The sequence below is a fragment of the Gouania willdenowi genome, chromosome 1, assembly GCF_900634775.1.
Source record: "Gouania willdenowi chromosome 1, fGouWil2.1, whole genome shotgun sequence".
Taxonomy (NCBI): domain Eukaryota; kingdom Metazoa; phylum Chordata; class Actinopteri; order Blenniiformes; family Gobiesocidae; genus Gouania; species Gouania willdenowi.
Window position 1 is genome coordinate 36,354,424 of NC_041044.1, and position 27,799 is coordinate 36,382,222.

Genomic DNA, 27,799 nt, shown 5'->3' on the forward strand with positions numbered 1-27,799 from the left:
ACTTGTTTAAAACATATACAAACATTACCACTTATGCTTCCTATAATAGGAGGAATAGCTTGTTTCACTTAATGTAGGCTCAACCAAGGCCAGGATTAACCCATTTTTCTGACTTAGATATCCTCAACATAAATTTAAACATAACATTTCTGAGCACAGCATAAAATGTTGGAACATTATTCCTGACTTTTTCATTATTTAATATTTTCACCAGCGTTTATCTATTTACTGACTTTGACAAAAACATTTTTTAACCTAAAATAGACCCAAAACCATGGTAAATTCCATTAGATTTTGGAGAAGATCAGGATCAATATACTTTTTCTGGATCAGTTTGAAAAATCAAGAAATCCCATTAGTAATGATTGTCGAAATTTAAAAAAATGTTTGTAATAGACCAATCGTTATGAAATGTATGTCGGGTTGGTTCCTTTGATACTAACCGAGTTGATTACGCATTTCATTAAAATAAATTCTAAAAAAAAATGGTGGCGCTCATACATTTGGAAGTATTGTACTTTTATTGATGGGGATAGAAGTTTATTGGTGCCATGATTAACATCACTGATCCAGATTATGCAAATATCTGGAAATGAGAAAATCTGGTGCTTGGCAGAGATTTGTGTTCTCTCTGAGTGCTTTTGTTTCAAATATATTTATTTATTCATTCACCACTTTGTCATTTACCGGTACATACTGCTGGACCTGACCTCATTTTCTTCAAGTAAAGCAGTTAAGATACTAGGCTAACCAGTGTTAGCACACAGAGACAACTAGAAATTACATTTTGAAAGACTTTGTGAGGAAAGTTTATTTTGCCCACTTAGCACATTAAATGTTCATCCCTATATTCAAAGAAAAGTATAGTTGTGTTGTGTGACCATTATGTTAAATCTGATCATTGAAGTCTTCGTTCACAAAAATGTGTCCATGTAACAAGTAGTATTATTTACTTCACTGGTCAGAGGTCATAATGTTAAGAATGTGCAATGCCAGTGTGATATTTTTAAAATCTCACACATCATGTCACACTATAAATATATACTTTCCCTAAAATGGTGGTTTACTTTTTTTGATAAGCAATAAACTTTGTTTTAACTTTGAATATCAAAGTGAAACCCTATCAGGGGACACTTATTATCATGGTTGAAATGATCCTCCATTTTAAAATGAGTCTTTGAATAAAGAATAGTGAACATCATTGACACTGAATGCGGTTGATGGGAGTTTGAGTCTGAAGCAAACACACCCTCGCCCACCACACATAACTTTCCTGTTCTTTGTAAATCAGAGACAGTGTTTGTATAGTCTTTGTTTTGCTGGGCGAGGCAGCGAGTTCAGCCAACTAATGCAACGCTGGGACACACCCGCTCATCACCTAGGTTACCAAAAAGCCTACCCGGGCACTCGCGTACTGTACAGTATGTATGTGTGTGTTTGTGCTGACCCGTCGGTTGATAAGAGCTGCTCTCACTGTTAACTCTTCTCCCATCGGTGCAGGAGACAGCAGTTCAAAAGAAAACCACCACCATAGGGTTCTTTGTTTGAATAGAAAGCATGAGTGAAAACTCAAGTTTGAACGAAAAGTAGAAGCCATTTGTTACTGCAGGACCATTAGACAGCGTTGTCAAACTGCAAGTAAAGCACAGAAAAGGATCAACACAATGTGGGTATGCTCTAGGGATGCAACGGTACAGTTTTCCCACGGTTTGGTATGCTTCCCGGTTTTTGGGCCACGGTAACGGTACGGTTACGGCAATCACAATATTGAGGGAAAATAAAATTGCAATTTTATTTTCAAAAATCCTTCAGCCCTGTGTATATATATATATATATATATACACACACACACACAACACAACTTCATACATGCATATACGCAGACACACATATAAACAAACATACACACATATACATAAACATACATATATACATGCACACTAGTGATGCAGGCTACCCGCGGGGCAGTGCGGGTGAAGAAATTATCAATTAATCTCGGTTTGGGTTGGGGCGAGTAATTTTTTTTAACTGAAAGTATAGGTATCTGCTATTTTACGACTGTCCGTGAATGCATCGCAGCTGTGAACCAATGCTGATTGGTGGTGCAGCGTGCACATGCCTCGCGGCATATATATATACATACACACATACACACATATATTAGGCCTGAACAATTTTGGAAAATAATCTAATTGCAATTTTTCCTCAATATTGCAATTACCGAACCGTGGGAAAACTGTACCGTTGCATCCCTACTAACCAATCAGTGAAAACTATGAATTAGTTTGTTCTCGATGTATCACTGTTTCTTCTAAACAGAACCACACAAATTAGTCACAGCGGAAAATGAATTGCCTGAGAGCAAAATTATTTTCAGGCACAAAACAACTGCTCTCCATGATTTGTGTGGCAAATGTTGGGTGCACTGCCACTGATTCTAAAAGAGATGATTGAAATGGTATCATGCCCTGTGATGGACTGGCACCCTTTCTGGGGTGTACCCCCACCTAGCACCGTTTAAAAGCTGGCAATAGACACTAAAGAGGAAGGTTAAAAGATGAATGAATGAACTGTGCTTTCTTTAAGGGTAAATCTAATGCTGATCTATCAACAATTGATAATTAATAATTTCTAGTACTAGCGTCTGATTTTCAGTGATCCCAGAAAACAGACAGAAAGAATGGAATTCACGTTCTAAGACCTGACCCGTTTACTTTTCTCTCTTTTTATTTAAAACTGGATCCCAAAATGACACCGACATGCCTTACATGCATGTTTTGCGACAATATCACACATTTACACGCTATTCATCACTGTAAAATGTGAGATTGAATGACTATAAAGCGTGACAAAGTGAAAAATATGTCCAAAGATTCTGTTCAAAATCTTATATTACATGTTAAGGTTTGACTAGTGATCATGTTATCCTGTGTTTGACAATGAATGCAGAGCTTGATCTGAAGTGTGTTTTTAATGTGTTGTGATGAACAAGAGGTGTAGATGATTACATCTACGCTGCATTCAATTCTGTAAAGGCACTGGTACAAAGACAGGTTAATCTGATGGTGTTCTAGTTGAACTGGTGATGAGTTTACCTGGTGAAACATGATGGCAGAAGCAATTAAAGGTTTCATGAACAATGAGTTTACGTCAATTGAACAACGTTAGGCATACTGCTAGTCCCTGAGCCACCTGTTAAACAGAAAAATTATCATGAAAATGTGTAAATTGGTAATTTACGTAGCATGTATGATTTAGGAGAGTTTAATAGCCAGTAAAGTCAACTAAACAGGAAAAGATGATGAAACAGTAACAAAACTAAATAGTTTACCGTGATGCAGAAATGGGTAAACACTGAAATGGAATTTGACATCACTAAACTTCTGTGATAATTATGAATGTTAAATGAAAAATTAGATATTCTCATGATTGTGTCATTACTACTCCAGTCCAGTTGGTGGCAGCATTAAAGTCATTTGGTGACCTCCAATGAAAAGCAATAGCAAATGTTGTTATATGTTATTGGGTAGTTTTGATTGTAGTTGCAGTTGAATTTAAATCAAAAGTCAAATAGTTTCTTGTGGTGAGTCTGCTGAGATGTTTTTAGTTTTTCAGTGAGAAATCACCTGTTATATCTCCAACTCTGCTATCAGGGATTATATGGCGTTAAGTGTCTGACTAGACTTTGCTCTTTTCCAGTTAATCAGTGATGCACTTGTTCCCTCTCACTGTACTTTGCTCTACTGTTGTGTCTCTACCAACCATTCATTCATTCATCGACCCACCCAGAGTTTCACTCGCTAACACGAACTCCGTGCTTCAACAAAACACATAATAAACACCAGTCACCTCCCACTTTGCTGTTGGGCAACAGCCTCTGACTTCAGGAGGCTTCCTTAAAAAAAAGTGTAAAACAAGGAATGTGAAGCAGGGAAAGCTGCCAGAACGAGTTGTAACAGAACCGATGAGGCAGATTATATTCAGCTACGGACTCTCAAATACTAGTGTGACATTTCACACTGGCATATTACATTCAGACTGCGCTGCATGCTAAAGTAAATTCTGCGCAGGGGGGGAAAAAAGTGCAGCTGAATGTTGGTCCAAAAAAAAAAAAAAAAAACAAGCTCACTGACGAGTCAAACAAATTTGTCTTTGAACTAATCAGTTTTTAGTATATAAAATATTTTAAAATACAACTTTGTTAATGATATCTGCTGAGAAGTCACTGGCAGAATAAACTGATTCAGCGTGAAGACAAAATTATTGGTGGCTGTATGTATCTGACATAGAGCTAAAAGGGTTCTAAGTGTGAACTGTGGAAAAGCCAAATGTCCAGTGCTGAGAAACAACAAACATGTGAAGAAGTTTTAGTTTGAAATAGATTTTGAAAATAACATTTTCTTTTTGGGCAATTAAAGCAATAAAAAAAATTAAAAAATGCAGAAAAGGTAATGGTTTTGGAATGAAGAATGGATTTAATGCTCCGTGAGCATGAGTGTGTGTATAACCGCTGTAACAAGGTAACTTTACATTACACAGACATTCACTCAGAGGCGTGTTACAGAGTGAGGTGAGGCTCTCAGAACAGGGTGTGGTAGCCACAGGGTGTGAGGTTGTATGAGTGCATTGCTTCAGGGTGAATACACCTAATAGTGGCAGGAGCCCAAATGTAGTCCCCACTTGTCACGCTGCCTCGTCTTCTAATGATAACTGGTAAATTTGCACATTCTAATTAAAAAAATAAAAATAAATGCGACCAAGCCAGATTTGACTTTGCTTGTCTAAGCTCTTCTTTGTAGCACAGCAGGACTGAATGAGGTCAGGAAGGGGGGTGGGGTGGGGTTGGTGGGTTTTATTCTGGAGAAGCTGAGATGAACTCGTCATATTCAAGTGGCTGCAAACATACCGCAAACATACCGCACAGTGTTTGTGCTCATTTGTTAACCTGGCTTGTCTATTTGACAAGTAAAAAAGGGTGTAAATAAGGTTTCACAGACCAACATGAAAAATATTAAGGATGTAGATGAAGTATCAAACTCAGGGAACACTTTTCAACCTATTAACCAAATTCCATTAACTTTTCATTATGGGCCACATGTTAAAAAAGGAGAGCATGTGTTTGTGACAAAACCGTGTTGTCATAGAAAGTAAAAGATTAAGATGGCCTCGCTTTTTTAGCCCACTTTTAAAGTAGCCATGTTACACAGAATAGATCCATCATTGATGAATATCAGATGAGTATGAATACCAAGTGTGCAGTTTAGTCCATGTCTCTACTTAAATATTTCCATATTCATAAACACTTGCAGAGTGAAACACAGAGCTAAAAATTATACCATTCCCAACTCTATTTGTTATATCCTCCTAAATTTAACAGCATGGACTAAAAAAAATATTTCAAGAAAAGACCAAATACTCCCATCATATCCACTTATACAATACTTGACTTGCTTCCAACTCTGACTTAGTCACCAATCGTCCTAATACCAACTTTTTACAAATGTCAGTCTTTTTTAGAGCTTTTCACTTATGGAACAAATTGCCTAGGGACCTGAAAGATGTGTCAACTTTATGCATATTTAAAAAATGCTTTAAAATCATATTTTTACCAATCTTAATGTATATATAATGCATTTTTTTTATGTATCTGTTGATGTAATGAAACTGTGACTTGATGTACCGTTCTATGTAATTTTTCTGCACATTTTTAACAGTTTTCTTTTTCGTTCTTACATGTACTAGAATCTTTTTTATGGAACAAATAAACAAAGACTCAAGTCAACTCATTTGCTGACCATAGAATAATAAATGTAAAAACATGAGCAAAACATAATTAAACAATAAGATATCCTTACATTTTCTGAATATATATTGAAAATTATGGTCTTTTTTAACCAGAATTTTAGTGGACATTTTCATTTTATTATGAGTTTAAATAGATAATTAAAAAAATAGTACTGTGAATTATTTCAGCCATTACAAACGAACAACTGCTTTTTTAAAGAAAATGATAACTACACAATTTCTGACAGATGCTATTATCTAATATTTAGGGTCAAAAGCAAACGAAGCAGATTATTTCCGCACACCTCTGTAAAGCTTCCTGCACCATCTGGACAGATCAACTTTTTGACATTCGGGCCATCAACCACCACCACCACACACACAAGCTGACATATATATTATGTCTCCTGACACGCAACCCACACGATTCTCATTATAAACGGTTTCCCAGATGACTTTACCAGGCACCCTGCACTAAAGAAATCCTCCTGACAGCGTCAATCCAGCTGAGCCCTGAATACTTCCACTCGGCATCTTTCCTCCACACACTCGAGGTTCAGCCGCTCCACCGGGACACCTTAACGCGTCCACTCACCCCGCTAGGAGTCCTCAAACCGCATGTCTGTCAGTCTACGTTTGTGCAAGTGAATTTGTTACAGCATAGTGATGGCAGCCGCTCAAGTTAGTGGGAGAGCTGTTGGCGATAAATCAATAGGAGAGGAAGTGAAGTGGTGCACAGCTAATGGATATTTTTGTGGTGGGGACAGAAAGTGATGGTCAACATCATCTGACTCACTGGTACTGCGGGACATTCTGGCCATGATACATACATACAGAGGGCATGATTACAACTACAAACTACGAAAAGTGGACATGTGCGGCCCTGAGTCAAATTTTGTAAGGCCCCCAAAACAAACCCTCCAAAAATTGTAAATCAAGAAGTTGGAAGGAGTACGTAGCCCAACATAACATAGAAAACAACTAAAAAAACTACAGAAATACCCCAAATCACTCATTAAACACAAAAAATGACAGACACCTAAAACAACACATACTGTATACAAAAAGACTCTAAAACATACAAAATGACAACAAAATACAGAAAATAACCGCAAAAACACACAAATCAACAACAAAAATACAGAAAATAACTGCAAAAACACGCAAATCAACAACAAAAATTCAGAAAATTACAGAAAAACAGACAAAATGAGAACAAAAGCAAACAAAATGACAACAAAAAAACTCCCACAATAAAAAAAAATTACAAAAAATGATCCCCAAAACACAAAAAATTATGAATAACCAACAACAAAACCACATCAAAATGACAAGACAAAACTCTTTGTTTCACTTCAAAGTCAACTGATTAAAACGGCAGCAGGTTGGCGACAAGCTCTTGATTTTTCTATTGATCCACTGCAGCCACATTAATGAGTTAATTTAGGCCACTGGACACAGCGTGCTGGCTGCAAACTGGTGTACAGCTCCCTTTTCCCCCATCTCTCTATGGGACTGCAAATTAGAGGAAATGTGAGTCGTCTCAGAGGAGGTTTGAGTGCAGACCAGAATCAGATTACAAAAGAGAGAAAAATGATAAAAGCGGAGAAAATTAGCAAAACAGGAAAAGAAAGAGGGTGTTCCCATCAAGCAATAAACACTCATTTGCACAGTCTGATCAAAGTTCACAACATCTAGGATGACACACTGAGCAGATCCAACATGGGTTTAAATTCAATCTCCTCCACCTCGTATCAACTACTTACAGTTAAAAGGCGAGGGTTTCCCATAGAAGTCAAAATGATTATTTCCTCTTCTTGTGTTGCTTCACTGTTGGAAGGAAGAGGAAGAACTAATTCTGGGGATAGCACACAGTTACTGTGTTTTGGAGAAGAGAGGAAGAGAGTGGATGCATTGTCCCATTGACTGCTGCCAGAATGAAAAGGAAACCACTCAAGTGTCCCCACTGAATGCACCCACAAAGACCAAAGCACAGCAAGATGGCTCTGTGTGTTCCACAGCCAAGTTTGGATGGAGCAGCTCTTAAAACTCTATCTTAAGGCCTGGCGGAAGGGTTCTTCCTCACCTTCCAAAGAAACGCTTCAGTGTGTGTCTGAGCACTGAGATGATGTGACAGATGATTAATTTTTCAGGAAGATTAGAGACATGGAGTGGAAGGGAGAGCCTGAGCGTGTAAACACACTGAAGGGACCTCGTCTTTATGAAAACAAAAAGATACAGTAAGTCCAAAACCGTAAAGCCTGCCTTCTAATAAGTGCTTTTTTGACAAGTTTGTTTCAAATATAATCTTGTCAAAAACACATAAAAAGTCAACTTGAAAATATGAACACTAACCTAACAAAGAGCCACAAATGTCTAACCACATGTGCTACTTATTGTTTCAGGGCAACAAGATTGCACAACTCTAAAACTGAGGAAGCATGAAATCGTTTAAAACAAACCACGTTTCTAAATGTGTGTAAATCTGAATCCTCTGGTAGCTTTAAAGCTCTCTGTGCACCGACTATCAAACGAGTCGAGCTGGCCTGGCCATGTGATTTGTCTCTCAGCCACACCCTGACCATCGTCATCAAACTCTCAGACAGAGGTGGAATTAAGAGACGGGGAAGAGAGGGAATAAACACACAACACTAGCCCGAAAACAAGTCGGGTAAAAGCCAGCAGTAAAAAGAAAGTTTTGAAAGCCAGAGTCAAGCTTGACCTTATGTTGATATTCTGTCAGTAAAGAAAAGACCATCAAAAGTTCTTCAAGATGAAAACAAGACACAAGCCACATTCAGGTGTTTCCATGAGACTGTGAGCACTTTAAGGAGGGATGACTCTGTAAGACAACCAACTTGAATAGGTGCATATCGCCAGCTACTGTACATGTTTTATTTCATTAGAATCCCCCTCACATTCCCATTCAATCGATAAAGAAAAAAAACTGTTAGGCCGGTCACACTTAAAGAAAGGAACATTTTCTTGCCTTGTGTAACGACGAGGTGACGTTACTTATGGACTGTTACACTTACGAACTGTTGTAATTTAAATGCATTCATTCTGTTCAGTAGAGAGTGGAATGGAGATTGAAGTACACTGTGCTTGTGGTGCAAACTAAAAAATAAACAGATAAAACTGATGCATCAAAACCTGGAGCCTGGTTTCCTTATTGACTGCCTCCACTGCTACGGTTGATCCTTGACACCTTGCTTTCTATGAGGGAAGTAAATAATTAACTCGAGGGGCCGTTCTGGACCGTTTGGTTCAGCCAAGCCTCATCATCCTTCCTCGACCAACATTTTACCAGCATATGCTGATATAATCACCATTTTAACTCATTATGCTTCAGATAAACAGAATTTACTGCATTTACTTAACACATTAGATCTGATCTTTTCAAGCAAATTACCAACTTTGTTTGAGGATAAAGGGAGATCTGTCTGTCTGGTGGCTTCAGGGATGATTTAATCTGCATGGGCCTTGATGACAATATTGTTTTATGAGATTTTTTCTTGATGTGAACACACATGCCAATCCTACTTCACGTGGACCCTTATCCCAGCTGATAGGAAACTTTATCTGTGTGCATCCCACTTCTCCATGGGAACAGTGCAACACAAAGGCAGAGTGATACATGTGCACAGAGCAGGTCACACAGCGTGCCCTCCAACCGGCTGTAACTGAGCCACTTGGAAGTATTCGGGCTTCCCTAGACAGAGACCGACCCGGCGCAAGTCAAGATGGTGGATCCACGAGACGAAAACATGTTGCGATATTTAATACTGTAATCCTCAGTGAAAAGTGTGGAGCTATTAATAAACTGAAGGGTCTCCTGGCCTCTTGCTCTGCTAATGTAGGACAGTATCAGGGAATTAAGCAGGAGTATGGGCTGGATTATCAGCACGCTCGCTCTGAAATCTACAGTAAGTAACCACTGCTGCCATCCAGCCGTCTTTAGTAAGGGCAGACAGGAATGGCTTTCCAGCCAAAGCACTGCTTTATGTCCCACGATGGCACAGACTGAGCCATCATTGGTCACTTTGGATATGTGTCCTACAAAACAGACTTGTATTAAGATTCTCTGAGTTTCAGTAACCGTGGAAAATGGACGAAAAAACGGAGATGGAGAAAGCAATCTGACCTGGTTTTTTCTCTCTTGATTTAAAATCAGGCCCCACCATAACATGGAAATGGCTCACATTCATGTTGTTTGTGGACAACATCACACATTTATACCCTATTTTTCCAACAAACCAATGATTGATTGTCTATTAAGTGTAACAAACGGACGGATGACTGATGTCCAATTTCGCCAATAATGACATAAAATCTCTTGCTATGTGTTACGGATCGAGTAGTGAAATTCACATCTCTATATTTTTTCTCAAAATGACAACATAAATATATATATCTCAATATTTTTAACTCATTACAGTCTTATCAAAAATTCTGAGTTAAATGTGCTGATTAAAAATGCCACACAGGCATGTTTATTAACAAAAAGCTGCACAATATGTGCCACTTTTGGCTTTTTCTCCTAAAAGGGACAGCACGTGTGAGTGAGTTCTGTAGTGTGGCTTGTTTAGGGGAAGATCTAGGTTAGGACACACTCAGTAATCCATCTAACTGGGCTTTTTATGCTGTTCTGAATAGTAGCAAAAGCAGTGACTCCTAAAACAAGAATTTTAATACAAAATAAGCTATAAAATAAAAACATATTGATACTGTAATTTCTTTATATTGCCAAAATAGAAAACTCACTACATCTTGAATATCAATATATTGCCCAGGCCCAATAATCATGCTATGTTGTGATTGAAAATGCATGCAGAGCTTCATCTGAAGTGAGTTGTGATGAACAAGCAGTGCAGACTATTATGACTACACATCAAATTTGAAAAGCCACTGTTACAAAGACAGGTTTAGCAGAAGTTGTATCAGTTTAACTGGTGGCCATTTTACCTGGTGACATGTCACGGCAGAAGCATCTATAATCACATGACTGAGTAAGGTTTCGTGCAAAAAATTGAGGATGACTCACCAGTTGCCACCGTTAATTAAAGTTTTCACAAATAATGGTATTTTCCTCCATTAAATGGGTGGCTGAGGGTCGCAGTTCGGCAGCATTCTCTCTCTGTGATTATTGAATCACTAAGTAACATAACTTAACCATAAAAGCAGCTTGAATAAAAGGTCACTTGTATTCTGAAATAAAATGAAGCTCCATTGTCATCTTTGACCATCTGCACAGGTGATGAGAATGTAGAGCGGGTGGCATCATTACTGAAACTGTCAGCAGCATGAGTCAGCATTAGTTACAGGACAGCCTTTTAGCTAGCAGCATTCACAACCTTTTAGACATAAAAGACGAAAAACATAAAAACAATTACCGTAAATCAAAATATAAATGCATCTCAGAGGATCAAAAAGGGACCAAAAATATTAGATAGATTTAAAAGACGACAGAGTAAAGATACAAACAAAGCTCAAGCAATCTGCCATTTTTGAGAATCCATTAAATGTGTCACGCATTTTTTATCCGAGCTAAGTTTGCATTCTCTCACTGAGTGTACAGGAGTCTATTTTTAGAAAGTCCTCATGGTCCCAAATGTGGATGTGAGGGGTCTTAACACTGACTACAGAAGATAATCAGTCTGTTTCGGCAAGGGACCCCACTTGGGGTACAGTATATGACCTGCATGGAATCCTGAACACACACCTGTTGTACCCAATGCTTGCGTCATTATTCAGATATGCACTAAGCCAGACAGGGAGTCTCTCACTACTCATCAGGCGAGTTTCAGCAGTAACATCCAAAACCTGCATGAAAACGGCCTTTTCTACACCTGGTTCAAACATGTGTATGTTCACAAAAAGTAGGTGATTGGCATAGTTTTCGTTGATACTTTATAGGCTTCTAAGAAATTTCTATTTTTATCCCCCCCAATAACGATACAGTAGGTCCAAATGTATAATCTCCCTTTTTTTAAGAGGGGGGGGGGGGGGGGGGGATTGTGTCAAAATGTGCAATCCATTCCATTCTGAATGAAACTGAGTCAAATTCCATAAACAACAGTCAATTATGAAGATATAAATTAGATAAATGATGAGTGGAATGATAGGTGGAAGTTTTACTTTTTAAATCCAGAATCAGCGCATTGATCACGATCCCCTCCAAAATTTAACATTTGGTTATTTGATGTAATCCTGTAAACACACCGGTAACAAATAGATACATCTCAGAGGAAACAAATTGATTAGCACCACAATTATTCATACTTTAAAGGCTTGTAAAAATTTTCTATCCCCGTCAATAATGATACAGTACGTCCACATGTGTGGGAACCTCCCCTTTTCTGGGGAGGGGGAGGAAATTATGATGAAATGCACAATCCATATCCATTCTAGGTAAAACTGAGTCAAATTACATGAACAACAGTCATCTATTAAGATATAAATTGTATAAATGATGAGTGGTAGGGATTTTTCTATTTTTATAATTCAATTTTTTTCTTTTTGTTTTTAATCCAGAATCAACGTGTTGATCCGAATCCCCTCCAAAATGTAACTTTGGTTAAAATGTTGTCAAAATCCATTAAGCTTGATTCATGTAATCCTGTAAACAAACAAACAAACAAACAATCAAACAAACAAACAAACAAACAAACGGCATTGAAAATATTACTTGGTAGAGATCATTAAATTTAAAAAATAAATAAATAAAAAGAGAAAAATAAATGCACAATTTTCAGTATCTAATGATAGAGGTGGGAATAAGGAGAACTATGTGCTTATATAAAGTAGAAAAGTCTGTGGCTTAACTTTTAGCCCTTGGGCAAAGGTCTGCAACGCATCAGAAACGGGTCTGCGACCCACAAGTTGAAAATCCCTGCACTACAGATCTCATCTTAGTTACTTACGCATTGCAGGTAAACGTCTCCGTGAGCAATATGAGTTCTAAACAAAAACATATGTTGATTTTATAAACTAGCTTCGCCCTTGTGTTTTTCACCTGCCTGAGAACACCTGAGAATCCCAACAGTGCGATCAGTGATCCACAAAGCACACAGGCGGTAAACAGGGTGACTGGACATGGACTAAGAAGCCTGTTCATCAACCTGTGACTCACTAAAATGGTGTTTACTGTGTGAAAGCAAAGAAAGTTTGTCTGTGACAAAGAAGAATAGAGGAGCTGCTGCTGGGCTGTAGCAGACAGTGGTGCGGGCTTTGGCATGCGGAAATGAAATACACAGATACAATTGTGGACAACAATGTAAACCTTATCAACTAAAGTGTCCCCAACGTGATTCACATGTGTCTACGCGGTGTTGTAAAAGTTTTAACGGAAATTGAGAACAAAAACAGCGTCAGTGACGGACTATACGCACTTAAACGCAGTGAAAAATGTCTGAAATCGTACAGTCAGCTGGTCTCACCTGTTGAAGACAAAGTATTTAATCCAGATGTGTGTCTTTTTCCGTTGGAACCGGATTTATTTTGGGTGTTTCTTCTAACTTTGTGTCCCAAATCCGCCACCGCCGCTGGCAGACCGTCCTCTGGACTAAACAATCAGTAACAGGAGTGTCACCTCGCCTCAGGCTCCGCCCAAATCCTGCCTCTGCCCCGCCCACTGAGCGAGTAGGGAGTGGCAGTGTTTCACACCGGCGAAAACTGTAACCTGATTATATTAAACAAAAACAAACAAACAATCAAAAAACAACATTAAAACAGGAGTGTTAAACTCATTTTAGTTTAGGGGCCAAATACGGAGCAGTTGCATCTCTAGTGCAGGGCCACAGATTTTGTGCAGGAAAACGAGTCATTTCGACCAAAAAAAAAAAAAAAAAAACAATTTAAAAAGTATTTTCATAAAATACAAATGATGTAAGAAACCGACAATATCCAAGCAATTTGTTTCCTAATTAAGGGAGATATTGTGTCATAATTAGGGGAAAATTTAAGGTTTTTGTAAGAATTTTGTGTTTTTTCAATACTTTAACATTTAAAATGACTGCAGTCATTTGATATAAGCACCGTGAAAAAAGGCGTGAAGCCCTGCAAATATTGTTGAATTTTATTTACACAATGATTAAAAAATAAATACATATAAAATTGCACTCCTATTTTTGTGTCTTATTTATTTTATTTAAAATGATTGTTGTTTGCACTAACTGAAGGGCTTTTGCAATTTTGTTGTACTTACAATGACAAAAGAAAAATATATTCTACTATATTTACATTGTTTCTGTCATTTTTGCTTTCTCTAACAGGCCGAATTGAATGATCCAAAAGGCCGGATTTGGCCCCCTAGCCTTGAGTTTGACACACATGCATTAAAACATCCATACATACAAATATATCTACATCAGGGATAGGTAAATGGCGGCCCTGGGGCTTCATGCGGCCCTCAGACTAATGTTGTGCAGCCCTTCCAACAAAAAACAAAAGGATAACAGAAATACACAAAACAATACCAAATGTACACAAATAACAACAAAAATAACACAAAATGTACAAAATTCATGTGCAGTTTTATTAAATGTCTGCCCAGCTGACTGAGGTGATGTGCAGTGTTTTGTTTTTTTTTTAAACTATGACATATATTGGTTCTAAAGGTGTATGATTCGACTTTTGTTTTTGGAATATTTGTTACTATCAAATTGAAAATTGTAATAAAGCAGAATCACAATATATTGAATCTACACTTAAGTACCAAAATCAAAGTGGGACCAAAGCATATTGTTCCATCCCTAATGAATCTAGACCAGGGTTTCTCAATTGGTCTCACCCTGGGACACATATTTTGCCATGGTCATTTAATCGTTTTTTTTTTTTAGAATTCAACCAACCAAATTTAGTTTTTCAAAAATAGCTGTTGAAAACACACATATATAATCTTTTTTTTTTTTTTTTAAACATAAATCTATATATTTTCCAATGCAACATGCATTTCACTGCATGCCTGTCAAAATAAAAGTTATTTTTCAAAATAGAAAACAAGAAAGACATGTATTTATTTTGACCCCCCGACCCACCTAGAATCGGTCTATGACCCACTTTTGGGTCCTGACCCACCGGTTGAGAATCACTGATCTAGACTATTTATAATATGAAATTAGCTCAGAGTGAGTGGAACGTAGTAATTAGCTCAAATACACTCAAGTCGGCGTATCCTGATGTAACATTTCACTTCCAATATAATACAAGAAAAACCTGGTATAGATTAATTCATTGGTTGATATTCAAATGCAATTTCAAGATTTACACCATAAGTGTACATAATGTTTCCAAGCTTAAAAAAAAAAAAAAAAAACACATATACCAGGTGAAAACATCATGTATTAGTTTGTAACGCACTTTTGTTTCCCACTCCATTCTCAGACTTCCACCTCTGAGTCCTCAGTCAGTGTGTTCATGCTAAGCCACACCTTAATTACAACTCGAAACTAAACTTGTCAAGGTGAGTCAGTGCAGACGGGAAGTGATAAAAGCATCAGGGCGTGACGTAGATAACCACCCCTCAGCCTGAGTCATGTAGCTATACACTGGGATGAATTCCCAGAGATTCAATAGCTATATTATTAACAATAAATTGAGCGATACCTACATAAAAGGAAATGTGGATTGTGTTCAAGTTTTCAGTTGACTTTATAACTCACTTTTACTGGATTGAAAGCATTGTTTATACTCTCTCAGAGGTGGAGATAGGAGGTTTTGTGTGTGTGCGTGTGTGTGGGGGGGGGGGGGGGGGGTTGCTAGAAGAATTATATACCAAACATGTTTATAATATATATTTGAAAAGTAGCCTAAATATTTGGGTGTGATGACTATACACTAACTTCACAATACAATACAACTGACAATAATAGACTTGCGATAGCTAGATATAGAAAGGGAAAAATATGCAGTTGTGACAATAACCCTGCTTTTATTTGACTCTCACTCTGGACATACCTACATACTTACTGTGGGTATGACCTTTTCATCTGAATAAAAATATTATAAAAAATAAAATAAACAAACATGACAATGTGGTGTTTAGTAGATTGTGTGAATTTTTTTAATCCAACCCACCTTTCAACACCACTCGTACCCTCGATGATACATCTTGTGACATTTTAATATCTTGTTACACAATATATAGTCTCACCTTTATTAATAAATAGATTATGTAACTGAAAAAACAATTAAAAAATATGTCAAGTACCAGTTGAAAATTTTAATAGATTTTTGTAATACAGTACTACAAGAATAAATTGTAAAAAAAACTAATGTTGGCCTTTTGTCTTATGCACATGCAGTAGCACAACATTGTACACCCTCAATGGTCAATGCATTCACATAATTGTAGAGGTAGGTAACACATCTGCAACACAGTCTTGTCTTCTATGACTCTGCATATATGACAGAAATATAATGGTTCACCTTGTCTTTATTTTTCATCTTTTTTTAATCTACATTATGCTTCAGTTTCTTTATCATTTGCTTGAAGGAACGTATACTGATGCAGAAATGCACAGTTTACCTCAGCCTTTCTGATGAGCTATACGGCCGCACCCACGGAATGTCTCCACGCCAAATAGCACATACCACCTTCCCGAGAATTCAGTGAAATGACTCGCTTCCATCGAGTAAAACAAATTAAATTGTGCAACGTAAAAACGTAATCTACGTTGAATTGCCTTTGAAACAATGTATCACACGACTATGTTTCGATAAATTTAAAAATTACCGGAAAAGGGGGTGGGCGCCGGGCCTCGTCCCCCCTTTCAAAAAGGTCTCAGGAAGGCTCTTGACATCCGCTCATAGAATATCCATGTCAAATTACAGCCCGATTCAACGAGCATTAATGGAGGAGTAGTCGTTTGAAGAATGGGGCCCCGTGGCGCCCCTGTGGCACATATGGAATAATGGCCCCCATTCATATATTGGTATGTGTCAACGATTCGGTACCACTAACCATCATAATATTTGACTCGCAAATGAATGAGAAATCAACTTTACTTTTTTTTTTCTTTTGGGGCCCCTTGGTGCCCCCCTGGGCCCAAATCAAAAATTGGGCTTTGAGCGTCAATGCGTACACATCTATAGATTATACCTACCGAATTTCACGTTCACGAAGAACAGAGGAGTAGCGATTTTAACTAGTGTACACAACAACAAGAAGTGGAACAAGAAGAACAACAAAGCTAGCGTTTTGAGTCCGGTAGCCAGGCCTAATAAAATGCATAATTTATGGAGCACAAACATGTTCACTGCCTGACAAGTGTGCACCTTCACAGATTTACTAATGTTTCATCGTGATATTTCAACAAAGTGCTGGAAACACATACATTAATTGGAGCCAAATCTCCAACATGGCTTGTTCATGTGGATCTTGTTGGGTTTTTTCTTTCTTATTAAGAGCTTTATATTTTGATAAGTGCATTGAGATGACGTTGTTGTAAATTGCTTTATACAAATAAAGTTGAATTGAATTGAATTGAATTAATTAATGCACCTGAAAGCTGCAGCTGATTTGTCGGCTGCACATCCATGATGTAAATGTCCTGTTCCATCACATTCCAAAGGTGGTCTATTGGATTGGGAATCTGGTGACTGTGGAGTCTACTGGAGTACAGTGAACTCATTGTTATGTTCAATCAACCACTTTAAAGCTATTTTAACTTTGCAACATGGAAGTGGGAAGGAGACTTAAAATGATGGGGCATTGATGTTGTAAAGGGAGGGATTACTGTCAGCAGGAAATATTCAGCTAATAACAAAATAAATCCTAACATATTTTCATCTGCCACTTAATGTTAGTTTTTTTTTCTTTTTCTTTGATCATTTTCTGGTATATGACCAGAGCGTAACATCACATTTACCCTACATTCATAAAGTCACATGAAAGAAAAATATATGCAAGGGTCGATAAAACTCTTCCAGGTCCTTCATTCTGACTGGTCGTATCATTTGATCAACACTCGTTCATTAGGGGGATTTGACGTTAGAAATTAAATATCCAGTTTTTTAAGACTATTTGAATGCATCTCACATGATTATATCTTTGACTCCTCTAATAATTTGATATAAGACATCAGAAGGTCGCTTTATATGGAGATGGACAAGCATTTAGGTTTATTTGTTCATTGGATCCCCATTAGTTTCCGCCGTGGTGCTTGGTAATCTTACTGAGATCCATAAAGAAAATAAATCAAGATTCTAGTACATATAAGAACAGAAAAAAAATTGACAGTTAAAAAAATACAGAAACATTACAAAAAAGGTACATCAAGATGTAGTTTAATTACACCAACAAATAAATAGATAAAAAAATACACGATATACACATTAAGATTGATCGAATACAGCAGCTAGCCTGAAAAAGGGCTATAGGCATAGGTGTTTCTGGCTATAGGTGGAATAATTGCATACTGCATAGGACCCCATGAGCAACTGTTTATTTATTTTTATTTAATTTTTTTATTGAACAATAACAAGATACAAAGTCTCACAAAGGTGATAGCAGTAGAACTAGTACTGTACACAATATATCACAAACCAAGCAAAGAGACAGTAAAAACAAAAACAACAACACCCAAACACACACAAATCACATACATTGTAAGGCAGAGAACAATGGAAACCAGCTTGACTTTATAAATTAAAAACAAAAGTAATACAGGTTAATCAGACCTAATGGGCTACTAGCAGTCCTTGGCCTTATCCATAATGTCCTTCAAAAGAAATGTAGGACGTAAAAAGAGAATAAACTGCAATCATAAGCGATACACCCTTTCTAACCATTCATCAGATTAGTAATCTAGTACTGGTCTTTCTCTCAGCATAGTGATCTGATGGCCTGTTTTACTCTCTGCTGCTGCTGCTGCTTGGTCCTGGAAGGAAATGGCCTCATTGTCCTGGGGAGGGGAAGTGGCCTGAAGCAGACCACTAGCTCAGTGGGCTGATGGAGATGTCAGTAAATTATTAATCATCGTCAAACAACTGGGAGACTGTGGTGTTGAATATCCAGACAGGAATGTATACCAACAATGGACAGTAGAGCTGCAGCGTGCCACCTGAATATAGAGTACGCTCTAGTGCTCTGAGATCAAACAGAAAGTTTGATCCTACGATTACAATTATAGACCATAGACACTCAATAACATTGGTTTAGGTTGTTATAATCAAGGAAGGATGTTTAAAACTGACATTTATTAGAGCAATACATGTAACAAAAGTTAATATTTTACATTATTATTAATATCTAATATCTATGTCTTTTTTTTAACCTTAGAATAACCAGAAACAGGCTTCACTAGCACACTGTGTGATCCTGAAACAAATGTTTTTGCTCACAGTTATACAATAGATAAATTAAAAAAAATACTTAAGACTGTAACTATTAGTTTAGTTGAAAAATTCAGATTAATGTAGAAGATTTGCAATCAGTGAAAGACAAAGAAGCTTTCACAAAAGAGCAAAATAATATTAATAAATACACATTTTTTAACAAAACAAGCATATTTTGGACATATTGTTTGACGATTTCATGCATATACCAAAGCCTTTGTTTGGCATTATAGCCCTGCAGTTACCATTATTCAGGTATTTAAAGTTTTATTGTATTTTTTTAAATATATTTATTAATTTTAATAAACAAATTAAAACTGTTCAAACACATGATCTTAAAACATGAGCTTATTTTGGCCTATTCATTCAACTTGTGGGAAGAAAAAGTTTTTAAAAAAAATGAAAAGATACAAGGAAAGCATTTATTATTTGTTAGAACAAAGTACTGATCACGATAAAACCGAAACAATTTATACTTTCAGATTTATAGAAATGGAAGGATTCATACTAGAGCACAACAATGTTGAAATTACAATTGTATTCCCAAAGATAGGGTGTCAAAGGTGTCAAACTAAGATGATTAACACTTCCGCAGTAATTTAACATCAAAACTGGTTTTATTAAAAAAAATAATGATAATAAAAATACAATTGTAATGTTAATAGTCAAATAGAACAAATATTATGAATCATAAAGGCTCCATTTCAGGCAAAAACAAAAGCAAAGATATAGCAAGGGAAGGACAATGATACACACAAGAGCACATTCACCTTTGGGTAGGCACTGCCTAACCTGCCTACCCTGACTGCACGTCACTACATTAAGCTGGTATTCATGCTAAACACATAGGCTAATTTTAATGTTTCATCATATTTCAAAAATATATTACAGTAAAGAGGCTTACTCGAACGTAATGTTCTGTTCATGTTGTGTTTTGCCACTAGAGGTCAACAAAGACTCGATTAATCCGTTTTCTCACATCAGCAATTTATATATATATATATATATATATATATATATATATATATATATATATATATATATATATATATATATTGCTACTTTGTGAAGATCTAAGCAAGGAAATAAATAGAAGGGAGCAGAAATATTATTATTTTTTATACCTTTAAAATGGTGGTACAGTATTAATATTTTTTTTAACATCTTCTTTGTTTCTTTTGTTCACATTTTTGTCTATCACACAGGCCAGATATGAAGAAGTTGAATTATAACCTGGACAAGATTGAGATTAAAAAAAATATAAATAAATAAATAATAAAAATAGCAGTTAATCTTATCCTAAGTACAGTATATGGTGGTAAAGTGGAGGCTAATTTAGGGTATGTGTGTCACCAGTCAGACTCTGTGTGTTGGTGGAATGAGTGTCAGATAAAACAACCAAAAATATCTGCAACATGTGATTTGATTTCTGGAGCTGGAAATGCCTTTGGTCATAGGACCAACTGCTGCCTCTGTCTGCGAATGTCAGTGGTTCCTATTTATTGCACAAGATACAGTTTGAAAAAAAGAAATTATTTTTTGCTTTGAAACTTTTTTTTTTTGTTCTTAAATCATATCATGTGGTTTATCCCTTTGCCAAAGAATTAGAACTTATTAATAATAATAAAAAAGGATCTTAATCTAATGATGTTATCTGTATTACCAAATAAAATTGAAGTGCAAAGAAAAAGTATGTTATGAAATAACTTTTTTTTTTTTATTTTTTTTTTTATCAAAGTAATCTAAACAAACTGAACTTTCCTATTGAATGTATGTTCAACTATTGCACTGCTCCAAATCTCATTTACATGAGTTCAGTTAATTCGCATACGACTTTAGAAAAGTAAAAATAAAATAAAACAAAACCCCATAATAATCAAAATTATTAAAACATGTTACTTTCTTTGACGTTTTACCTTTCGGAAATTTTTTTTACTGGCGGGAATGGGATATGCCTAAATATCAGACCCACGAACCGTATATTTGGAAACGCAAGGCTTATAATTCTCAAAAACTACATCTCCCATGATGCCTCGCTCCCAAGATGCCATACAGCACATAGGCGTTTAGACAGCTGAGCTTCAAGTTTCCCGGAGGTGAAATTTCGTTGGCTTTTAACAATAACGGAGACGTAAACATGTAAGTTAAAACTTTTAAGCCTTTTATTTATCTCGTCCTCACACTTAGAACACATTTATGCCACGAGCATGTCGCTTTACTGCTTCTTTAATAACTGAATACGGTGAGAGGAAATGTTCCATAAGAGCATTCCTCTCCGGGCGGTTGAGATGTGGATGCTGCGAAAGAACTCTGAGTGTTTTCATCATCTTTTAAACAGCATTATTTGGTCTAAAAACTCAATAACTCTTTGGTCAAATAGAATGAAAACAGTTCGTTATACACTGTGTAACGGTTAGCGCTGTCCCGATCCAACTTTTCCACTTATCTTCCGATACGATACCAATATTGCAGCCTTGCGAAATCAGCAGGAATCAAACATATTTTATTACATGTATTTTTTATTTATTTATTTTTTAATATGGAATGTTAAAAAAGGCTCCATCAAGTGATCTTACTCAGAGAACAATAGTTAGCAACATTAGGTATGAGAAAAACTAACTCATGTATTATTAATCAAGGTTAACCTTAAACATAAAGAACATTCTGCAATAGAATAGTATAAAAAAATTAAATAAGAAGAATATTACAGCAGTAAATCCAATAATAACAAAAATAGATTTTTAAAGTGCAAAATATATCAGCATGAATCATATATACTTTTCTCTCTCTCTCTCTCTCTCTCTCCTTTAATAATAATAATAAAAAAATAGTAATTACCTACTTTGTATTGTGGAATGTTAGAAAAGGCTTGATCAAGTGATGTTACTCAAACAAAGAACAATAGTCAACAACAGTAGGTATGAGAAAAACCGACCTATTTATTACTAACCAATTTGTTACATAATTTTTAACCTTCAACATAATATATACAGTATTTTACAATTGAAGAACATAAATAAAAAATAAATTAAAAAGATAAATAATCGGAAAATCTGGAAATTTGAATCCGATATTCGTTTTCAGGCTAATATCAGACTGATATTCGATATCAATATTGTATCAGGACACCCCTAGTTCTGCAATTGAATAGAGTAAATAGAAATAAAAAAAATAAAAAAAATAACTTCAAAACCAATAAAAACGAATTATACTTTTAAAGTGCAAAATAACAATTCCTGTTCACTTTTAGAATTGTTTTAACTGTTAGTATTTAGTTTAGTTAGGATAGAAGTGCTGGAATGGACTGCTTGTATCAGAGATTTTAGATGCGGGCCGATATAATCCAATCTATCTTTTTTGTTTGGTGATATCGGAAAAAGAGACACCCTTAGTAATGTGTAATTAGTGTGTAATTACCTAAGTGTGTAATTATAAGTGTATATAAGTTTGTGTACATACAAACCAGATTGTGCATCCTTAGAAGTTGCCATTATTTCCGTATTGATAATCTCAGATCTCATGCCATCCAAAGTAAGACACATGGTTTAACCAACAGCACTCTCCTCCAACAGTCTAATTCTATATTTACTAAGTTAAATATTGTGTTTGTCATCAGCTAATTCCCGTGAACTACATTCACTATTTAGTGTACACACGTCATCTGGCCACATTATTAGATACACGTTTAAATTACTGTGCTTGGCTTGGACTGAGTGTACTTAGGCATGCAGACAAGGTCAACATGACCTGCTAAAGTTTGAACCATTCATCATCGTCATAGAAAAACGATTATCCGAAGCATAAATTGGGACCATAAATCAACCTCATTTATGTTGCAGTTTGAGTCTCAAAGGAATCATTGAAAAACATAACAATGTTTAATTGTTCAGTAAAAGTGTAGTGTGTTAAATACTCAGTTAAAAACATCCTGACTTTCTTACCAAATATAGAAATTCTGCCACCTGGAATAATTTTCTGCTATCGCTTTTAGACAAACAAATTTAGGGCCTTATAAAATCCATTTTATTTTTTTTCCAAATTCCGTGTTCACATTCATTTCTTAAAATTCAATTTTGTATATTGGTTTTCAATTCCTGTGAGGAAACAAAATATATAATGATAAAAGAAAACCCTAATTAAACAAATGTATAACATGTCAAAGTCAAAGTGTAATTTATAACCATGTGTAAGCTCCAATTCAAAGGTAGATATAAGTTGTAGTGACATGGAATATTGTGATTATTTATGATAGGTCATGCAAAGATCTGAGAGCAGAATTAATGTCACCCAATGTCCCCTCAGTGATCAACGGTTTACTGAATCTAAGCAGGTTTATTGATTAAGTTTTGATCAACTTCATTTAAAGCAGAACTAAGTAACTTGCGCTTAGTGCTCCCCCTAAAGGTCACTTTTGGTTATGTCACTGTCGTAAACACTCCACACCCCCGCAGCCTGCCCCACCCCCACAGCTACATGCGCTCCTTTGCTCTCCCAAGACAGTAGCAACCGATCACTGAAAAATCCTAATACAACAGTGACACTAAGGGTGTTTTCACACATATAGTCCCATGTGACCATGTGAACAGTATGAGGAAGAGAGACAAGCAAAATAAATGAATGATGTGGGAGTAATACGGAAGGGAGTGTGGAAATGTGTGGATGGATTGATGGACGGATGGATATTTGTGTGTGTGCTGCCTAATGGAGTGTTGGGTTGTGAGTGTGTGTGCGTGCATGTTGCCGTGACGACAGTGTGTGTGATTGCTGTCGGTTGCTGCTGAGCTGTCACTGCATGGAGTTGCTCCGTTCCTCGGACAAAGTTCTCTGCCTTTTTTTTTGCTGGCTCTGCCATGATATAAGTTTGAGAAAAGTGAATTTGTAGACAACCGTGTGCAGCCACGAGGCTGGTCATAATATAGCTTTAGTTTGTATTGGGCTGCCGTAAAGCAGTACGTCTTGCCACCAGGTCGGAGGCAATAAAGTTGCAAGTGTGGTTTTCTGGCCAGAGACAGCAGGGGGAGATGAAACCCACCCAATCACCCCATAAACACTTGTATTACCCTCACAGGGACTATGAGAAGGATTTATTAAGGTGAAAAAGTTACTTAGTTCTACTTTAAATTCATTCACATTATGTCACTTCCCAGTGGTTTCCGTATTAATTGGTCAATTCTGCTCACTTTGTGTTTTATTATTAGGAAGTAACCAAACTCAAATATCAGTCATTGCAGTGTGTGTGTGTGAGCGTGCATCGTCCATTCTTTTTACAGTCTATGGTCTTAGCCCTCTGAAAAGTCACTTTCATGACGCTTCTAAAAACATGCTGTTTTTTTAGCCTTCATGCATATTCATGAGTGGGCGTGTCTATAGACACTGACTTCATGCCTCGGTCTTGCGAGGGAGATCAGTGATCACCATCTCTATGTTCTGTTGCCATCTACACACTCTTGTTATTGTTTTCAGCCAAAAAAAAATGCACATTACAGTAAAACACATGGCTATTTAACTGGCTATTGTGATTGTGAGTCCAACAAACGTGTGTGATTTTCTCTCTCAGCAAAGGGCGTCTTCACTTTGTCTGCCTATGTCGACATTGCTGATTGATCGCTTAGCCATTAATTATTGTGTGTAAAGCTGAGAACTTTTTGCGTGAACTTCTTACACAGTATTGTTCTGTTCTCAGCATTAGGTTAAGCCTGATTTAGCAAACAGTGGTGTGTACTGTGTGCTTAGGGTTAAATGAAATATTGCGCTGTTGTCCTGTAAGTAAACACATGGGTTTATAATAGATAGATTGATCCCTCAACAAGCATGTTGTGCAAAGACAGTGCCAGTGGCAAGTTGAATCAACTCATAATGACCTTCATGTAAAAAGTGCTTTGGGTTTAAATGATAAAAACTAAGAAGTAGGTATTTTCGAATAATAGATTTTGCATTATAAAAAACAAATATAAACCACCATTAAAACCTTTAAAGTAAAATACAATTAAAGTTGATTTGTTAGGGTTACTGTACAGAGCTGTATATGTTCTACAGATATCTGATAATAACTAAATCTGCATCTACTGGTCAGATGTTCTGCAACAGAAAGCTGACTTTGATCAAATTTAACTATGAGAAATATACTAGTCCTCAACACGATGCTGTCATAATTACTCAGTAATGTTTTCTTATTTAAATGAAACATAATGCTACATCATTGGGGGTGGGGGGTCCATTTTCAGTGACTGAATTAGAACCCGATGATGGTCTTTATTCTGTGAGACACTTGTCATCAGTCTAGACTTTTAGTTTAAGCTGCTGCCAATGATCATTTTATTTCAGATAAATCCATAGTGTAGGCCTCTTAGATCAATTAATCAAAGAATATTTGCTGTAAAAAAAAGAAGTAAAAAGTTGACATTGTCGCTCTAATGTTTGTTTTAATCTCCACTGTAAACACTCAGTTTATTGACATCATCGGAAAAGTTTCATGCATTGTATTGTGGGTTGTGGAGTCCCGTTTTTACTTAATTCTTCCTGTGATTTCTTGTGTTTGCCCATAAAATTTTGGGCCTTACGGAAAGATCAGAATCCGACTGGAACAAAATGTCATGCAGAGTGAGTTGATATTACGGTAGGCCACAGGCCAGATATGCCCCTCGTGCACCCACCCCACAACTCTATAAAATTGGTATCACTGGATCCTAGGATCTCTAGAATACAAAATCAACTGATAACAGTAAAAATCTTAGGATGCACTATATGAAACTGAACTTTCTGTTGACCTAATCTTTAGGGAAAATCGGGAACCACCATGAAAATGTCACGATTTTTGAAATTGTACAAACTCTTCCCATATTACATATTGAGAATAATATCAATATGTTCTTGATTTGGTATTGAATAACCTTTCTTTTGGTGTATCATACTGTATGTAAAAGTACGTCAAACATTGTGTATTCTATGAATTGTTATCTTCAACATGAATTTGTTGCCCTGTGATGGACTGGCGCCCTGTCCAGGGTGTACCCCCGCCCAGCGCCCTATGAGAGCCGGATATTGGCACCGGTAGACCCCTGCGACCCTGTTAAACGGGAATAAGCGGGTATGAAAATGGATGGATGGATGGAACATGAATTTTACGGACTTCACAATTGAAAATGTAGTTTTTTTTTTTGGGGTAAGTCAAAAGAAGGACTGGGCAATATTGACCAAAACTCATATGAGGGGAATATCTGGCCTGTGGCCTATGTGAACAAATCAGAGCGAAGACGGAGTCAAGCAAATCACTGCATGTACTCCTTATCTGATGAACAAACAAGAAATCACGGTAAAGGAAATACTCATCTAGCATCTGTCGAGGTGACTCCACATCCCACAATGCAGTGTGTGAAATTTTCCGGTATGTGTTTGAAACAGCTGACTCACAGACACACACTGTGTTGGACTCACAATCACAATAGCCAGTTAAATAGCCATGTGTTTTCCTGTAATGTGCAGTCCACAACTGTGTGGATAGCAAAAGAACATAGAGATGGTGATCAATGACCTCCTTCGCAAGAGTAAGGCATGACGTCAGCGTCTACAGACACGCCCACTCATGCATATGCATGAAGGCCCAAAAAACAGCCTGTTTGTAGAAGCGTCATGAAAGTGGCTTTTCAGAGGGCTAAAACTCTGGAAAACAGGCCAGTGGAAATATGCAAAGCTTGGCAAGTATTATGCATTGAAGTTGGAATCGTTTAAAAAATTGTGTTGTGTTCTTTTTCAACAAAATTGTTAAATTGGAAGGTGTTGTGTTTATATATATATATATATATATATATATATATATATATATATATATATAAACTGAAAAGATTTGTTTGGTATTTGTGTAGGAGTGTAAGGTTTTGTATGTATGTAAATGTCTACAATATTACACAAATCATTAAAAAAAATGGACATATTGTGCAACTATTTGTTAATAAATGAGCCTGTGTGGCGTTGTGCATCAGCACATTTAACCCTGAATTGTCTTTCTGGTCAGACTTTATTTGAAATAAAATTATCAAGATTTATATTGTATATTGCCATTTTGAGAAAAAAATATTCAGATATTGAGTTTTGGTTCATATCGCCCAGGCCTAATATCACATATCATGGTTAGTGCTGACTCAGATCATAATAAGTCTCAGTTCTCTTTATGTTGCTGCTGGCCTTTGGTCCCTCCTCCTCTTGATCCTGATCCTCCTCCTCTTTCAGCCTTCGGCCCCACCTCCACCCCTGACAATGTTTTCCTTTCTGGCAGGACGCAGTCAGGCAGAGACATGAAGCCGGCCGGTGAAGCAGCACTCAGCAGCCCGAGACATTTAGTTTAATGGAGACTCAGTAAAGCACAAAGCATCCAATGTTTGAACAACTACGCCCGGAGGAGCACGGTAAGTCTCTGCTCACCATCTTGTGCTGTATCACTGCTGGTTTCAGTTGTTTGGATGCACTCCTGGTACCTGTCACATCAACATGGTTAAACTTGCCCCCTTTTGTTGCTTTAATAGTGGCACTCCTCCTCGTTAATGAAACATAATACACAGGACGGTTGATGCCAAGCCCTGATTATTGGTTGTGCTGTATGCAAATCACTTTAATGCTTCTTGTAAATGTATTTTTCTTAAACGTCAGCACTTGTATGATGGTAATGAGTGTAACGTCATTA

The 27,799-nt window shown here is 36.7% G+C and overlaps 2 protein-coding genes across 4 annotated transcripts in view; one reads left to right on the plus strand and one right to left on the minus strand.

The window, feature by feature from the left end:
• Positions 1 to 13,379, minus strand: part of LOC114462269 (junction plakoglobin-like) — a 31,869-nt gene extending 18,490 nt beyond the window's left edge. The window contains exon 1 of the mRNA XM_028444981.1: positions 13,224 to 13,379. The gene's annotated coding sequence lies outside the window, so the exon portion shown is untranslated. The remainder of the gene's footprint in view (positions 1 to 13,223) is intronic.
• A 7,768-nt stretch (positions 13,380 to 21,147) lies between these two features.
• Positions 21,148 to 27,799, plus strand: part of hap1 (huntingtin associated protein 1) — a 44,890-nt gene continuing 38,238 nt past the window's right edge. For all 3 annotated transcript variants that reach the window (XM_028458893.1, XM_028458899.1, XM_028458917.1), the window contains exons 1-2: positions 21,148 to 21,261; positions 27,395 to 27,524. The gene's annotated coding sequence lies outside the window, so the exon portion shown is untranslated. The remainder of the gene's footprint in view (positions 21,262 to 27,394; positions 27,525 to 27,799) is intronic.